The sequence below is a fragment of the Hemibagrus wyckioides genome, linkage group LG17 (assembly GCF_019097595.1).
Source record: "Hemibagrus wyckioides isolate EC202008001 linkage group LG17, SWU_Hwy_1.0, whole genome shotgun sequence".
Classification (NCBI taxonomy): Eukaryota; Metazoa; Chordata; class Actinopteri; order Siluriformes; family Bagridae; genus Hemibagrus; species Hemibagrus wyckioides.
The window spans coordinates 1,100,705-1,115,684 of NC_080726.1; the positions used below are offsets into that span (position 1 = coordinate 1,100,705).

Consider the following 14,980-nt stretch of genomic DNA (forward strand, 5'->3'; position numbering starts at 1 on the left):
ACACTGACCTACACACTACACACTACACTGACCTACACACTACACTGACATACACACTACACACTACACAGACATACACACTACACACTACACTGACATACACACTACACTGACCTACACACTACACACTAAACTGACCTACACACTACACTGACCTACACACTACACACTACACTGACCTACACACTACACTGACATACACACTACACACTACACTGACCTACACACTACAGACATACACACTACACACTACACTGACCTACACACTACACTGACATACACACTACACACTAAACTGACCTACACACTACACAGACATACACACTACACACTACACTGACCTACACACTACACTGACATACACACTACACGCTACACTGACCTACACACTACACTGACATACACACTACACACTACACTGACCTACACACTACACTGACATACACACTACACACTACACTGACATACACACTACACACTACACTGACCTACACACTACACTGACCTACACACTACACTGACATACACACTACACACTAAACTGACCTACACACTACACAGACATACACACTACACACTACACTGACATACACACTACACTGACCTACACACTACACTGACCTACACACTACACTGACCTACACACTAAACTGACATACACACTACACACTACACTGACCTACACACTACACTGACATACACACTACACGCTACACTGACCTACACACTACACTGACATACACACTACACACTACACTGACCTACACACTACACAGACATACACACTACACACTACACTGACCTACACACTACACTGACATACACACTACACACTAAACTGACCTACACACTACACAGACATACACACTACACACTACACTGACCTACACACTACACTGACATACACACTACACGCTACACTGACCTACACACTACACTGACCTACACACTACACACTACACTGACCTACACACTACACTGACCTACACACTACACTGACATACACACTACACACTACACTGACCTACACACTACACTGACCTACACACTACACTGACATACACACTACACTGACCTACACACTACACACTACACTGACCTACACACTACACACTACACTGACCTACACACTACACTGACATACACACTACACACTACACTGACCTACACACTACACACTACACTGACCTACACACTACACTGACCTACACACTACACTGACCTACACACTAAACTGACCTACACACTAAACTGACCTACACACTACACTGACATACACACTACACACTACACTGACCTACACACTACACTGACCTACACACTACACTGACCTACACACTACAGACATACACACTACACTGACCTACACACTACACTGACCTACACACTACACTGACATACACACTACAGACATACACACTACACTGACATACACACTACACACTAAACTGACCTACACACTACACACTACACTGACATACACACTACACAGACCTGCACACTACACTGACCTGCACACTACACTGACCTGCACACTACACTGACCTGCACACTACACTGACCTACACACTACACTGACCTACACACTACACTGACATACACACTACAGACATACACACTACACTGACCTACACACTACACTGACATACACACTACACACTACACTGACCTACACACTACACACTACACTGACATACACACTACACTGACATACACACTACACGCTACACTGACATACACACTACACACTAAACTGACCTACACACTACACTGACATACACACTACACACTACACTGACCTACACACTACACTGACCTACACACTACACAGACATACACACTACACTGACCTACACACTACACGCTACACTGACATACACACTACACACTAAACTGACCTACACACTACACTGACCTACACACTACACTGACCTACACACTACACTGACCTACACACTACACAGACATACACACTACACTGACCTACACACTACACTGACCTGCACACTACACTGACCTGCACACTACACTGACCTGCACACTACACTGACCTGCACACTACACTGACCTACACACTACACTGACCTACACACTACACTGACATACACACTACACACTACACTGACCTACACACTACACTGACCTACACACTACACTGACATACACACTACAGACATACACACTACACTGACCTACACACTACACTGACATACACACTACACACTACACTGACCTACACACTACACACTACACTGACATACACACTACACTGACATACACACTACACGCTACACTGACATACACACTACACACTAAACTGACCTACACACTACACTGACATACACACTACACACTACACTGACCTACACACTACACTGACCTACACACTACACTGACCTACACACTACACTGACATACACACTACACACTACACTGACCTACACACTACACACTACACTGACATACACACTACACTGACATACACACTACACAGACATACACACTACACTGACCTACACACTACACGCTACACTGACATACACACTACACACTAAACTGACCTACACACTACACTGACATACACACTACATACTACACTGACCTACACACTACACTGACATACACACTACACTGACCTACTCACTACACACTACACTGACCTACACACTACACTGACCTACACACTACACAGACATACACACTACACTGACCTACACACTACACGCTACACTGACATACACACTACACACTAAACTGACCTACACACTACACTGACATACACACTACACACTACACTGACCTACACACTACACAGACCTGCACACTACACTGACCTACACACTACACTGACCTGCACACTACACTGACCTGCACACTACACTGACCTACACACTACACTGACCTACACACTACACTGACCTACACACTACACTGACCTACACACTACACTGACCTGCACACTACACTGACCTGCACACTACACTGACCTGCACACTACACTGACCTGCACACTACACTGACCTACACACTACACTGACCTGCACACCACACTGACCTGCACACTACACTGACATACACACTACACTGACATACACACTACACTGACATACACACTACACTGACATACACACTACACTGACATACACACTACACACTACACTGACATACACACTACACTGACCTACACACTAAACTGACCTACACACTACACTGACATACACACTACACACTACACTGACCTACACACTACACTGACCTACACACTACACTGACCTACACACTACACAGACCTGCACACTACACTGACCTGCACACTACACTGACCTGCACACTACACTGACCTGCACACTACACTGACCTACACACTACACTGACCTACACACTACACTGACCTACACACTACACTGACCTGCACACTACACTGACCTGCACACTACACTGACCTGCACACTACACTGACCTGCACACTACACTGACCTACACACTACACTGACCTGCACACCACACTGACCTGCACACTACACTGACATACACACTACACTGACATACACACTACACTGACATACACACTACACTGACCTACACACTACACTGACATACACACTACACTGACATACACACTACACTGACCTACACACTACACTGACCTACACACTACACTGACCTGCACACTACACTGACCTGCACACTACACTGACCTACACACTACACTGACCTACACACTACACTGACATACACACTACAGACATACACACTACACTGACCTACACACTACACTGACATACACACTACACACTAAACTGACCTACACACTACACACTACACTGACCTACACACTACACTGACATACACACTACACACTACACTGACCTACACACTTCACTGACCTACACACTACACAGACATACACACTACACTGACCTACACACTACACGCTACACTGACATACACACTACACACTAAACTGACCTACACACTACACTGACCTACACACTACACTGACCTACACACTACAGACATACACACTACACTGACCTACACACTACACTGACCTGCACACTACACTGACCTGCACACTACACTGACCTGCACACTACACTGACCTGCACACTACACTGACCTGCACACTACACTGACCTACACACTACACTGACCTACACACTACACTGACATACACACTACACTGACCTACACACTACACACTACACTGACCTACACACTACACTGACCTACACACTACACTGACATACACACTACAGACATACACACTACACTGACCTACACACTACACTGACATACACACTACACACTACACTGACCTACACACTACACACTACACTGACATACACACTACACTGACATACACACTACACGCTACACTGACATACACACTACACACTAAACTGACCTACACACTACACTGACATACACACTACACACTACACTGACCTACACACTACACTGACCTACACACTACACTGACATACACACTACACACTACACTGACCTACACACTACACACTACACTGACATACACACTACACTGACATACACACTACACAGACATACACACTACACTGACCTACACACTACACGCTACACTGACATACACACTACACACTAAACTGACCTACACACTACACTGACATACACACTACACACTACACTGACCTACACACTACACTGACATACACACTACACACTACACTGACCTACACACTACACACTACACTGACCTACACACTACACTGACCTACACACTACACAGACATACACACTACACTGACCTACACACTACACGCTACACTGACATACACACTACACACTAAACTGACCTACACACTACACTGACATACACACTACACACTACACTGACCTACACACTACACTGACCTACACACTACACTGACCTACACACTACACAGACATACACACTACACTGACCTACACACTACACAGACCTGCACACTACACTGACCTGCACACTACACTGACCTACACACTACACTGACCTACACACTACACTGACATACACACTACACTGACCTACACACTACACTGACCTACACACTACACTGACCTACACACTACACTGACCTGCACACTACACTGACCTGCACACTACACTGACCTGCACACTACACTGACCTACACACTACACTGACCTGCACACCACACTGACCTGCACACTACACTGACATACACACTACACTGACATACACACTACACTGACCTACACACTACACTGACATACACACTACACACTACACTGACCTACACACTACACTGACATACACACTACACACTACACTGACCTACACACTACACTGACCTACACACTACACTGACCTACACACTACACTGACCTGCACACTACACTGACCTGCACACTACACTGACCTGCACACTACACTGACCTGCACACTACACTGACCTGCACACTACACTGACATACACACTACACTGACCTGCACACTACACTGACATACACACTACACTGACATACACACTACACTGACATACACACTACACTGACATACACACTACACACTACACTGACCTACACACTACACACTACACTGACCTACACACTACACTGACCTACACACTACACTGACCTACACACTACACTGACCTACACACTACACTGACATACACACTACACTGACCTACACACTACACTGACCTACACACTACACTGACCTACACACTACACTGACCTACACACTACACTGACATACACACTACACACTACACTGACCTACACACTACACTGACATACACACTACACACTACACTGACCTACACACTACACTGACCTACACACTACACTGACATACACACTACACTGACCTGCACACTACACTGACCTGCACACTACACTGACCTGCACACTACACTGACCTGCACACTACACTGACCTACACACTACACTGACCTGCACACTACACTGACCTGCACACTACACTGACCTACACATTACACTGACATACACACTACACACTACACTGACATACACACTACACACTACACTGACCTACACACTACACACTACACTGACCTATACACTACACAGACCTGCACACTACACTGACCTGCACACTACACTGACATACACACTACACACTACACTGACATACACACTACACACTACACTGACCTACACACTACACACTACACTGACCTATACACTACACAGACCTGCACACTACACAGACATACACACTACACACCACGTAGTGCACTACGCTACACGCTACAAAGTTATTTCTGACCCACGTTCTTCTGTACAGATTAGCGACAGGTGGGAGGGAGAGAAGAGTGCTACATAGTGTGCACTTGAGGGTGAAATGTGGCGTATTTGGGTGTTTACCTGCATGAAGCTGCTGACTCTGTGTTTAGGATGGGTGTAACAGGGTGTGTGTTGGTCTGATGTAAATCCGCCTATGAGGCATGAGCAACAATTACACACAAACACACACACACACACTGTTATTTCGAGCTGAGTGTTGTGGGGAATTTAGCCTGATTACAGACTTTCACTGTTGAAATGTTAACAATCGGTGGCTCGGCTCAGACGTTCTCCTCTGAGGATTTGAACAGAACCTCACACGAATTTTCCTCGGTTCTGAGGACAAGAGCAGCAGAAAGTTCAGGTTAAGGCAATGAAGTCAATTCAATGCAATTCAATTTATTTGTATAGCGCCTTTTACAATGGACATTGTCTCAAAGCAGCTTTACAAAAGAAGAAAAACAGAGAAAGGAGAGGGGAAAAAAAAAAACTAAATAACTAGAAATAAAAATAAATTATTAAACTATTTTATCCTTATTTTATTTTATCCCTATTATAATAGGATACAATGGTGACGGAGACGGAAGTGCGTCTCAGCAATCTTCACTTTAAATTTAACGATGTAAAATGAGTGGGTGTGGCTTTGACCTCATATAACGAAATTAAAGCTCCAAGTGGGTGTGGCTTTGACTCCATATAAGGAAATTAGGGGTGTGGGTGGGTATGTCATTTCATTAGAAATGGGAGTGTGTTTGACTGTACACTGTATATGGAAATCCGAAAATCCAAGTAGGTGTGTCTTTGGTTTCCTACAGAAATGAAAGTGGGCAATGTGGGTGTGAAAGGATCTGAATCCATATATGGAAATGGGAATGTATCTACATGAACATAAACAGGAATGTGGGTGTGTCCATATATATATATATATATTATATATGTATCTCTAAGAACATAATATAGTATAACGTAGCTCTAAGAAAGTGCATCTTTAAGGCTATATATAGAAATCAGAGCAGCTCCGAGTGGGCGTGTCTTTGAGGTCATGTAAGTGAGAGAGGCTTTGAGTGGGCGTGTCTTGAGTCTGTTTATAAAACTGAAGGAGTGTTTCTTTGAATCCATATAAGGAAATTACATCATATCTGAATGGGTTACTCACTGACTCCATACACAGAATTGAGTGGGTGTGACTTGAGTGGGTGTGGCTTATTGATATACTGAAATGAGAGAAAATGTGAGTGGGTGTGGCTGAGTATGGAAGGGGTTCAGAGTGGGCGTGTATTTAAGATTACAGATGGGAATGTGGGTGTGTCCTGGAATCGATATATGGACAAAAACGTGTTAGTAGGCATGTTTTTCAGTCAGCAGGGGGGTGGAGTCTGTTGGGGGAAAGTGGGAGATGTGTTAATGTTAAACTGCTTTTTTTGCAAATTGCATCTAAATTTTTAATTTTTTTCCCGCACAGGAGTGAAGATGAAGATCAGCACCAAGATGTAAGACTCTGAGCAGGTAAAGTCTTCTCTTCTCTTCTCTGAGGTCAGAGTGGTTCATTATTCAGGATCTGTCCTGTGTGTAAAAACTCAGAGTGTAAAACACGCCGCTAAACTGGAGGCCATCAGGCTTCTATTACTTGTTAGCTACATTAGCTTTGTCACTCAGGACAGCAAACATGTGCTGGACTGCACTCAAATCTCATCAGTCAGGACGACATGGTGTGTGTTTCATGCTGGCTCTGACTCATGTGGGTGTGTGTGAGATGCACTCACTCACACACACACAAGTGTGTAAAAAGAAAAGTCATCCTCTGTCTAATGGGAAATTTCTCACAAGTGAGGTAAATTCCATATTTGGGATATTCCTCCTTATGGGAAATGCACACACACACAAACACACTGTTTCAAAGGTGATTCTTCTCTTAAACAAAGACACACAACACACACTGTGTAAGAGGAGAGGATAATACACAGCTTTGTCTGCAGTCTTATCTGCGTGTTTTTCACTCTGACACAAAGCAGATGTTGTGAAGCGTCCGTCTGCGCGGACGAGTCCATTCTGTAATTTTATTTTAATAACGCCGTGTTTCCACTTTTACGGTCAGAGTTTTTGTGTCAGTAATAAAAACATTTCATCCAGCAGAGCGACCGAGATTCCAGATGGAAATATGATTAGCCGTGAGATTTTCCTCTGCTTCATGCAGCTCTTTTCCCCTCAGACCCCCTCCCCCCTCACACACACACACACACACACACCTGCAGGAAATAACGAGGATTAAAGAGCACATGTGATCAGACACTCAGAAGGTGAACTCAGGTAGTCTGGGTCAGGACTCTTCACTCTCACGGACTCTTCTCCTCTCTGCTCGTCTAACCTCAGGCCTTTGAAGAGCTTTAACATTACTCAGGTTCACCTTACCAAGCGACTGGGGTCTGATTGTTCAGTTTCTGTGTAATTGTGAGACACAGAGCTGACGTGCTCTTTCTCTCTCTCTCTCTCACACACACACACACACACACACACACGTGGCTTATCACTCACACCAGCACTAGTGTGAGCATAGGGTTGAAGCTAATTCACAATTTTTAAATGCTAGCATAATGAAATGTCAGCCGCTGAACCCAAGCGCTAACACAGGGGAAAGTAATTCCCAGGCTTTAATGTTGTGTGTGACTCTGAGAGACTCAACACACTTAATGGCTTTATATAATACACACACACACACACACACGCTATTATTTTTTGTGTTGTGAGAAAATGCAGCAGCACTCATTCTCAGAGAGACGTCTGTTTTCATACACTATCAGTACGTGATTTGGGACGTAGCCAGACGTTGTTCCCTATCCAGCTAGAGCCACATGCTAAGTGTGCACTATAGAACGCCCAGTCTACTATTTAGTGCTGAATCCTGTGGTTGTGATACAGCCCATGATTATATGGTGCTGTAATCTGACCTTTTTCAACTCCTACCTGGTTGTCACAGTAACCTGCAAGCTTCTAAATGCTTTGCTAGCACAGTTAACATACCTTGCTAATGATTGGATATGATTAACTGTATATTTCCACGGATAAGTACAGTAGTACATGATTTAGAACAGTCATAAACAGCTGCCTGTTGTCATAGCAACCCATGAAGTCTCCTAGCAGCTAGATGCGTTGTTAGCTAGTGAGGTTTATAACGCACGCTTTACAGTGTAGACTACAAAGAGCACACTGTTCAACACAATCTATTTAGTGTAGTGGAACTGATTTGGAACAAAGCCACAGAGGTCAGTTGCTATGGTAACAGCGAAGGTTTCATTGCAGATGAACACCTAGCTAGCACAGCTAGCATCACTTGATAAACCATGAGGAGAACACAGTGTACTGTCTCGGACGCACTCTGTTTAGTGCAGTAGCATGTGATTTGTGTGAAGATGGATGTAATCAGAGTTTGGAATAAACGCTGCCTTAGCAAATGTGTGTTCCAGGCTTGCCACGTACACATGCGTGCACACACACACACACACACACTGTTTACACTATAAATTGTCTCTTTCTAGTTTTGTTCCTTCAGTCCGTCTGCATGAGCTCATAAACAGGAGCTCTGACTCAAACATGGCTAGCATTAGCTTATATTAGCAAGGATCACGTCTCGTAATAAACCACATTGATGCACAGCACTGGCTCCAGAGCGGCGCGCCCACTGCTTAAGGAACTACACTCGCTGCCTACACTGAGTTCTACTGTGCTAATTAAACACAGCCATATAGCCTAGTGCTGTACAGGAATGCTAACAGCTAATGGCTAACAACTAAAGGAGGATTTCACTTTCTCTTGCTAGCTGTTCTTCACTCACCCACTCTTTCTGTCTTTTTTTCGAAACATATTGTTTTACTATCCCTTAATCCTAGCGCTGTTAGCTGGTTCTAAATCAGAGCTGCAACCTGTTTCCTTCTTTATAATGCGTGTCTCTCTCATTTCTGTCTCTGTGCTGTTTTGACTGAAGAAAGCTGCTCCTGTGTGGTGTGTTAGTTGTCATTAGCGTGCTAGCTGTCATTAGCATGCTGGTTATCGTGTGTGTGTGAGGAGTGGAGTTAATTACAGTGACAGTCAGCATGTGAGTAAGCGAGCGGCTGATTACGCTTCTCCTCGTTATGTTCACGCTGTTGTTTGTATTGAAGAGCTGCAGTGGGACTCGTTCTGACGCGACCCCGTTAAACACCAGCACCATCATCAACAATAACCACAATAACCACTCAGCACTGAGAATTACAGAGTGATTATTCTGGGTGAACCTCATTAACATGATTACTGGATTATTAAACTAGGGGGCGGAGATACTGGAGCAGACGGTGCAGGAAATTTGAGATAAAGGCTTTGGTTGAGGAGGATGTTACAGGACCAAAACGGGTTTAGGATTTGAGTTACTGTGCTACATGTTAGGGTTAAGGTAGTGGGTCTGGTTATTGAGGTAGAGGATGGGGTCACTGAGATGGAGAGAGGGGGTTATTGAGGTAGAGGATGGGGTTACTGAGATGGAGAGAGGGGGTTATTGAGGTAGAGGATGGGGTTACTGAGATGGAGAGAGGGGGTTATTGAGGTAGAGGATGGGGTTACTGAGATGGAGAGAGGTGGGTATTGAGGTAGAGGATGGGGTTACTGAGATGGAGAGAGGTGGGTATTGAGGTAGAGGATGGGGTTACTGAGATGGAGAGAGGAGGTTATTGAGGTAGAGGATGGGGTTACAGAGAGAGAGAGGAGGTTAATGAGGTAGAGAATGGGGTTACTAAGAGAAAGAGAGGAGGTTATTGAAGTAGAGGATGGGGTTACTAAGATGGAGAGAGGGGGTTATTGAGGTAGAGGATGGGGTTACTGAGATGGAGAGAGGGGGTTATTGAGGTAGAGGATGGGGTTACTGAGATGGAGAGAGGGGGTTATTGAGGTAGAGGATGGGGTTACTGAGATGGAGAGAGGGGGTTATTGAGGTAGAGGATGGGGTTACTGAGATGGAGAGAGGGGGTTATTGAGGTAGAGGATGGGGTTACTGAGATGGAGAGAGGGGGTTATTGAGGTAGAGGATGGGGTTACTGAGATGGAGAGAGGTGGGTATTGAGGTAGAGGATGGGGTTACTGAGATGGAGAGAGGTGGGTATTGAGGTAGAGGATGGGGTTACTGAGATGGAGAGAGGTGGGTATTGAGGTAGAGGATGGGGTTACTGAGATGGAGAGAGGTGGGTATTGAGGGAGAGAGGTAGGTATTGAGGTAGAGGATGGGGTTACTGAGATGGAGAGAGGTGGGTATTGAGGTAGAGGATGGGGTTACTGAGATGGAGAGAGGGGGTTATTGAGGTAGAGGATGGGGTTACTGAGATGGAGAGAGGTGGGTATTGAGGTAGAGGATGGGGTTACTGAGATGGAGAGAGGTGGGTATTGAGGTAGAGGATGGGGTTACTGAGATGGAGAGAGGTGGGTATTGAGGTAGAGGATGGGGTTACTGAGATGGAGAGAGGTGGGTATTGAGGTAGAGGATGGGGTTACTGAGATGGAGAGAGGAGGTTATTGAGGTAGAGGATGGGGTTTCTGAGATGGAGAGAGGGGGTTATTGAGGTAGAGGATGGGGTTACTGAGATGGAGAGAGGGGGGTATTGAGGTAGAGGATGGGGTTATTGAGATGGAGAGAGGGGGTTATTGAGGTAGAGGATGGGGTTACTGAGATGGAGAGAGGAGGTTATTGAGGTAGAGGATGGGGTTACTGAGATGGAGAGAGGAGGTTATTGAGGTAGAGGATGGGATTTCTGAGATGGAGAGAGGGGGTTATTGAGGTAGAGGATGGGGTTACTGAGATGGAGAGAGGTGGGTATTGAGGTAGAGGATGGGATTTCTGAGATGGAGAGAGGGGGTTATTGAGGTAGAGGATGGGGTTACTGAGATGGAGAGAGGTGGGTATTGAGGTAGAGGATGGGGTTATTGAGATGGAGAGAGGGGGTTATTGAGGTAGAGGATGGGGTTACTGAGATGGAGAGAGGGGGTTATTGAGGTAGAGGATGGGGTTACTGAGATGGAGAGAGGCGGTTATTGAGGTAGAGGATGGGGTTACTGAGATGGAGAGAGGAGGTTATTGAGGTAGAGGATGGGGTTTCTGAGATGGAGAGAGGAGGTTATTGAGGTAGAGGATGGGGTTACAGAGAGAGAGAGGAGGTTATTGAGGTAGAGAATGGGGTTACTAAGAGAAAGAGAGGAGGTTATTGAGGTAGAGGATGGGGTTACTGAGATGGAGAGAGGTGGTTATTGAGGTAGAGGATGGGGTTACTGAGATGGAGAGAGGTGGGTATTGAGGTGGAGGATGGGGTTACTGAGATGGAGAGAGGTGGGTATTGAGGGAGAGAGGTAGGTATGGAGGTAGAGGATGGGGTTACTGAGATGGAGAGAGGTGGGTATTGAGGTAGAGGATGGGGTTACTGAGATGGAGAGAGGTGGGTATTGAGGTAGAGGATGGGGTTACTGAGATGGAGAGAGGGGGTTATTGAGGTAGAGGATGGGGTTACTGAGATGAAGAGAGGTGGGTATTGAGGTAGAGGATGGGGTTACTGAGATGGAGAGAGGAGGTTATTGAGGTAGAGGATGGGGTTACTGAGATGGAGAGAGGTGGGTATTGAGGTAGAGGATGGGGTTACTGAGATGGAGAGAGGAGGTTATTGAGGTAGAGGATGGGGTTACTGAGATGGAGAGAGGAGGTTATTGAGGTAGAGGATGGGGTTTCTGAGATGGAGAGAGGAGGTTAATGAGGTAGAGAATGGGGTTACTAAGAGAAAGAGAGGTGGGTATTGAGGCAGAGGATGGAGCTATTGAGGTAGAGGTTACTGATGTAAGGGGGGGATTTATTGAGGTAACGTATGGTGTAATTGAGAGAGGAAAATGATGGGGGCTACTGAGGTAGAGGATAGGGTTTCTGATGTAGAGGATGGGGTTATTATGGTAGAGAGTGAGGTTATTGAGGTAGTGGGCGGGGTTATTGAGCCATTGTGTAGCCAATTATTTTCACCGGTTTTATGACCTGCGGCTGGTGTTCATGAGTGGTGCAGGATGTACACACTTCCTGTTGATGTCTGATGTCCTGTTGACTATCATTAAGTTCAGAAAGGAGAAGCTCAGATTTATGAATGGAGCACAGCTGTGTGTGTGTGTGTGTGTGTGTGTGTGTGTGAGAGAGAGAGAGAGAGAGAACAGCTGGTCTTTTCAGTCAGTTCTGATGAATCGGTTTGGATGATTCTGAAAAGGATAATTTGGGGCTTTTTCAGTCCACAAATCACATCATCCTGTCGGGAGTAAAGACGTCCAGCGTCCAGCTCATGACTCACACACGCTAAAGAGATCATCATCAAGGTTAGCTCAGGAGCTTATTAATCACGTGACAGCGCTATCATTTCACTGATTTCTTACAAACATCTTTCACTGACACTTTGATAACAAATTCCCTGCATGTTGGATGTAACCGCTAGTAGCTCATGCGCTAGTTAACAGATTAAAATAATCTCTTCAGAGGAATCAGACTCATTGATGCATGATCAATGAGAGAGCTGGAGATGGCTAGACATGAGAAATCACTAACATTTGGCTTAGACTCTTAGCATATGGCCTTTTCTGAAGTCTCTGGAGCTCTGATCACTCGCCAGTCGTAAGACTTTAGAAGTCAGAAACAATCACAGTGTTTGGAATGCTCTAGTCCAGGCATTAGCTAACCCAAACTAGCAACCAGCAGCATAGAACACTGACTAAACCAAGCGCTAGCATCTAACAAACGGCTAAAACTTAACTCAGGTGATTGTCGGCTACAGTGTGTGTGTGTTACAGTGCATATTTGGAGACTGGTGTAACTCCAGATGATACACTGGGGAACAGTTTAGCTGTGCAGGTGTTGACGTTGCAGTGTGTGTGTGTGTGTGTAGCGTAAGAGAGGGGAATGTCTCATAGTTTCCCCTCGTATGAAACCCGAGCCGATGTGGAGCTGGAGGAAACGCTTGCGTGGACGTTTGGGGAGAACACAGTCAGCTGATAATTGCATGGCTGAAAGTGGGCTCTGGAAAGCGCAGTGTGGAGAACAGATCGCCCCGCTCGTCACCACGCCGCCATCTTCCTGCCGTAATGACCCAGTGTCCGCGTAAAACCCGTTATTTTCTCTCTTCTTGTTTGGCCTCCGGTCTCGCAGTCTGCAGCTTGTCCTGTAACTGCAGCACAATCAAATAGATGAGTAGGACATTATGGAATAAATAAATAAACCCTGAAAAACTCACAAGCTCCGCCCACAAGCTCCAGTACGATGTGACCTCATTCATTAAGAAGATTTCGTCATTTTTATTCTCATCAGGAGTCATGTGTGGAACAATACTGTAATAACATCATAAACAGACAGTTTAATAATCAGACTCTGATCAGACAGAGAGCCTGAACATCAGATCAGACAGAGAGCCTGGAGATTAGATGGAAAGCCTGAAGATAAAATTAGAGAATGAAAATCAAATCAAAACAGACTGAGAGCCAGAAGGTTAGACAGGGAGTCTGAGAATCAGACAGAGAGCTAGTAGATCAGATAGAGAGCCTGATAATCAGACAGAAAGTCTGAAGAACAGAAGAAGAGCTTGAAGATCAGACAGGGAGCTAGAAGATCAAACAGAGAGCTAAAAGATCAGACAGAGAGACAGAAGACCACAGACCGAG

General features: G+C 45.2%; 1 protein-coding gene across 1 annotated transcript in view; it reads left to right on the forward strand.

Moving 5' to 3' along the window:
- Positions 1 to 14,980, forward strand: part of ppp2r3a (protein phosphatase 2, regulatory subunit B'', alpha) — a 62,387-nt gene that overhangs the window by 16,058 nt on the left and 31,349 nt on the right. Inside the window, exon 2 of the mRNA XM_058413523.1 lies at positions 7,755 to 7,798. The gene's annotated coding sequence lies outside the window, so the exon portion shown is untranslated. The remainder of the gene's footprint in view (positions 1 to 7,754; positions 7,799 to 14,980) is intronic.